A 5,928-nucleotide genomic window follows, 5' to 3' on the forward strand; every position below is an offset into this window, starting at 1 on the left:
TTAAGAGTGTTCACAGACACACACGTTGAGTGTGTTTGTCAGATTAAGAGTGTTCACAGACACACGTTGGGTGTGTTTGTCAGATTAAGAGTGTTCACAGACACACACGTTGGGTGTGTTTGTCAGATTAAGAGTGTTCACAGACACACATGTTGGGTGTGCTTGTCAGATTAAGAGTGTTCACAGACACACACGTTGGGTGTGTTTGTCAGATTAAGAGTGTTCACAGACACACACGTTGAGTGTGTTTGTCAGATTAAGAGTGTTCACAGACACACGTTGGGTGTGTTTGTCAGATTAAGAGTGTTCACAGACACACACGTTGGGTGTGTTTGTCAGATTAAGAGTGTTCACAGACACACACGTTGGGTGTGTTTGTCAGATTAAGAGTGTTCACAGACACACACGTTGGGTGTGTTTGTCAGATTAAGAGTGTTCACAGACACACACGTTGGGTGTGTTTGTCACCTTAAGGACGTTCACAGACACACACGTTGGGAATGCAACATTCCCGGGGTCTTTGACGAACGACACGCTGCTCCCGTTCGGCTCCTCTGCGTGTTTCTGGAACATTCCACGGAACGCCGCGCGCATTTGGGACACGTCGTCAAGACCCCCCACCAGTGAACTCCTGTTTCTGAGACTCACAGCAGGGCGGGGTGACGTCTGCTCTATTTCAACTCCGTTCCTTTAGGGAAATAAAATTCCGGTAGTTACTGTAATTGAAAAATCCCAAAATAAGAACATTGAGGCCATAATTATTTTTAAATCTTCAAATTGAATTTCAGTTCACTCATTCATTTAATTCATTTAGCTCATCCAGGCTGCTGCTGACATCAGCAAACTGTGCCAGTGAAAGTAAAGGAAGAGATGTTTGAAATTTCATTGCAAGACAAAAAAAAAATTAGAACCCAAAGTTTCCCAACTCTTCTGCTGATGTCAGGAGGGGATTACGAGACAAAGTTAAGGTCAGATGTGGACTTGCTCTGACCAATCAGGGTCTCTGGGTGACTCCTGGCCCTTTTCCCGTTTGCTCGGAGGCGAGTATTCCTCTCCCCGCGGGAGCGTGTGAGCGTGCCCCGACATGCCCCCCCCCCCGCCCCCGCCAGCCCACCCGGAGGCGGTCTCGGGTTGGGGCAAAGCAACCCTGACAAGCTTCCCCCGTACGGCCGATTGACTGTGCGATGCTCACCCTCCTGTAGTACTGCGAGGCCTGCAGGGTGTAAAATAATGTAGTACTGTACTGTACTGTAGTACTGTGGAGTGTAGGGTGTAGAACGGTCACTGGCAGCTTGTTACATTGAATAAGTATTTTTCCAAACAGCAAAGGCAAAAAAAGTTCACAAATCTGCGGTCCCTGGGAAAAGACAATGCATCTTTTGACAAGGGCCATGCATTCTAAGAAATACAGGGATGATCACGAAGATTATGTCAAAGCTTGTTAAGACCTGAACAACTGGAATACTTTCGGTCTTTATCTTGTGTTTTCATTCTAGCAGAATCACGTGGACAATGTTTGTCTCGTTCCCTATGACCATCTTGGAATACCAGCTACCAGCTGTGTCAAAATATAGCTTGAGCTGCTCAAACCATTTTGAGTATCAAAGCTGGTCTAACTGGTCAACCAGCTACCAGCTGTTTTAACCTAGATTTCAGCAGGGAACGTGTTTATTTTAGCTCTACTTGGTGGATCTGCGTTATTTCCTGGTAACAGTAAATTACAGCTTTCTAACAAACAATGGCTTAGATAATTTATGGCTCGGATTAAATTGCAGTCAGGGCTCATCTATGCCATATCTTTTACAACCTAAACATAAATCAAACACCTGTAAATCAGTCATCTCGTTTTTTTAGAGAAGCAACCGACGCGAATTACCCCAACGCCGTGCGCACAGCTGCATCAGCTAATTGGTCAGTAGTAAAGCGTCAAGCGAAGCCACAATTGCGGTATATTATGAATGGGTGTTAATGCCACGCGGCATCATAGGCAGGTGTGATTTGAATTCCAGCATTTACGCGTCAGGTCGACCCAAAACCAAATCATGCGCCTAAGCGAAAATGACGAAGATAATGTTTTCTACAGTAGATTTAAGAATGAGCAGAAACGTTCTGCACTGCTAGCACGTCCGTGTTTTGACAGAGTAGTATTTCACAGAGACGGATGATGCGACTGTGCGCTGTGCGTGTGCTTCCTGTAGATAAGACGTTGATCATTATGAACGATAGAGTGGAAAAACCCAGCGTAACCCTCTTAAAGGCAGCATACACTGCACATACACACATCCTGCGTGATGTACGTTGCATGTCTAAGCAACCCTGGGTAAAGTAAATATTTAAAATATGTTAACTCTTCAGACACCAGTGTCTGAATATTACTGATGAGAGAGCGTACATAAGAGAGAACAGTATAAGAGAGAACAGTTCCCACCAGACCTGGGTTAAATATACATATTTTTGGATTCAAAAACTTTTCTACACTTTACTGAGCTTGGGGGTGCGGGGTGGGGTAGAGGGGTGGGCAGGGGTTGAATGTTTATTCTGGAATAATGCTGCACTGCTGTGGATACGAGTATATGGTAATGTTTAAATTAACTCGATCACATAAATCATTCATTACACATTGCTCATTTTCAGCTCTTCAAAATTTCTTCATTACAGCCTTACAAATAATGTGTAACAATATTACATTACATTACAGTTACTGAAGCTGACACTTTCATCCAAAGCGACTTACAGTTGATTAGACTAATCGGGAGACAATCCTCCCCTAGAGCAATGCAGGGTTAAGGTCCTTGCTCAAGGGCCCAACGGCTGTGCAGGTCGTTTTGTGGCTACAGTGGAGCCACCAACCTTCCTGGTCCCAGTCAAGCAACGTAGCCACTAGACCAGTAGGTCGGGACCCCATGTGGGGTCTCCTGATTTGAGGATGAGCGTCACCTGAAATTTGTGTGGGACTTTAAAATCTCTTTAAAAAATGAGCATGTAGGCTACTGTATGTCACAATGACTCAGCTATAAGAAAGCAATAACATTGCTTTTATTCAGAGTGACGTACAATAAAACCCAAATGATGGCCAGGGAGAGGTGTGATTGAGTGCAACAAGTGCAATAATGCATGAGAAGCCATTGTATATGCAGTCAGGTACAGGCTTCCCCTACACGTGTGTGTGCGTGTCAGTGCCTAGTGTACGCTTCCACAGAGTGCCCTCTCTTCCAGGGTCACATGACGGGGGTAAATACCGGCAACGGTGCGCGCCACAGACCTATCGGGAGCATCAGGCGATAACCTGCCACCCCGGCTATCTGATGACATTCCCAGAGTCCTCTGCTTCACGGAGGGGGCGGGAGGGGCGCGGGGCTCAGGAGAGATTACGCCCGTATCCACGGAGGTCTCGTTGCGTAACACCAGAGAGCAGAGGAACGGAGCGTGGAGGGGGCGGGGTTTGTGCGGCAGGGAACAGACGTGATTGGCGGTGAGAGCTGGGTGGAGGCCGCAGCCAATCAGGCGAGGATCGGCGCCTCTGCTCATACAACACGTCTCACACGCGGTCAGGGCAGGTGAAGGCCACCCTGCACTGTGTGTGTGTGTGTGTGTGTGTGTGTGTGAGTGGGGGAGGGGGGCACACTGTCTTTCAGCAGCTTGAATATGGGCTCAAAGAAAACGGAAGAGAGCATCAGCTGTACACACACACACACACACACACACACATATACACATATACACATATACACATATACGCACACGTATACATATAAACACAACACACACACAAGTACACATATACATATACACACACACACATATACACATATACGCACACATATACACATATACACACACACACATATACACATATACACACACACACATATACACATATACGCACACATATACACATACACACACACACACATATACACAACACACACACATATACACATATACACACACACACATATACACATATACACACACGCACATATACACATATACACACACATATACACAACACACACACATATACACATATACACACACATATAAACATATACACATATACACAACACACACACATGTACACATATACATATACAGAACACACACACACACACACACATACACGCACACAGGCACAGAAACACAGTATGAACAGACACCTGGCACTGTGGTATACTGTGTACGCGGATGTCACCATGGCAATAAGTGATGGATGCACCACTGTCACCACGGTAATAGGTGGTGATGGACAGACCACAGGTGTGAGTGAGCAGAGTGTCACAGACTAAAGGCAGGCTCAGTGTCTGTGAGCCTCCACATCCAGCCCACTGGGCCCAGTTAGCTGTGAGAAGCTCCCAGTTAAACCCCAAATGGAGACTGATCAGGTCTGTACTCTACTGTGCAGAAGTCTTAGGCACCCTAGACTTTATTATATATATATATATATATGCTTATTTATTTGTGTGTGTTAGAATAAAATAACACATTTGAGATTTCCAAAAGATTTCATTTTACTGAGACATTTTTGTATTTAATTTTAAAAAGTAATTATATATATATATATATATATATATATATATTACTGTAAGCAATCGACTACTTTTTACATAAAAACTTGATCAAGGCTGTCTGAGATCAGAAGCAAGGAGCCAACCAAAGTCTCATCTATACAGACTGCTATGCAGTTAGACTTTTGCACAGTGCTGTATGTCACCCTGGCACTCAGGGTTCTCTGGTTAGACCACAAGGGTCATAAACAAGCGCATTTATGAGTGGCTACAACATCACACGGCTACCCTCTACATAAACTTCCTGTTTCAACTTTACAAAGTGAGTGTCCGTGCTGCTTTAAAATGTCAAGTTAAGCGAACTTGTTATGTTAAGTAAACTAAAGTGAAGTTCACTTAACTTAAACTCAACTCAATTTTTCTAAAAAAATAATCCAGGCATACTTCAACAGCTTGCTGGCAGGCGTGTATGCTAACATTTGATCCCCTTTTAAGCGACAGCGTGATTCAGGGAGAGGGCAGAGAGGGTGCCAGACGGGCACTGATCAAAGCCCAGAGGGTGACACGGGAGGGACTGGAACCCAAACCCACACCGGGGGTTCTCATACAGCTCCAGAGTCAGCGTCCCGATTGACTTCGCCACGGGTGCGTAAAAAACGTGTTTAAACATCTAAACAACAACCCCCGGAGGGAATCATCACATCCCGTCATCTGGAAACTCCCTCCGATCAAACACGCTCAGCTTGATTTTTTTTTCATATTTCTGCCTTCCGGCCAATGTAGTCCTGCTCTAGAGCGCAAACACAAGCCAGGTGTGTCCCAGGTGTAAGCTTCAGAGCCCCTTTAGATCAGAACTGGGCCCCTTTAGATTTAAACATACAAGGAAAATTCCTCTTCTGCCATGGGGATGATCACGTGACTTCAAACAACATATCACGTTTAATGCATTGCAGTTTAAAAGCATGGTCTGTTAATGATTTTAATTTAATACATAAAGACTTGTACATCATTTATGGGGCTACGACAGAGAATTACTAAAAAGGTTAGTAAGGTTTCATTGCATATGCAGCCTTTCCATCTACATCTCCATTTTATTTTATTCAAGTTTAATTCAGCAAGAAAGTCCCATTGAGACAAAGGCTACCCTGACTAAGAGGGACTTGCTGGTTTAACACCAGAATGTCTGGTTTTCAAATGATTTGTATCGGTCGAGTTCGTGGTGCCGACTGGACGATGTAATGTCTGGTTTCAGTAACAGAGGGAAGAAATGTACCAATAGCTTGTAATGAATTTGTTTGTCTATGACTTCCGGTGGGATAGAACGGTCACCCAGTCCAGAGGTAACCCGCCGCGTTTACGCTTCCAGCTGGTGCACTAAACCTGGCGGCTCCAGTGCAGGGCAGCATCAGTGACGCTAGCGCCA

The sequence above is a fragment of the Conger conger genome, chromosome 7 (assembly GCF_963514075.1).
Source record: "Conger conger chromosome 7, fConCon1.1, whole genome shotgun sequence".
NCBI classification, from domain to species: Eukaryota; Metazoa; Chordata; class Actinopteri; order Anguilliformes; family Congridae; genus Conger; species Conger conger.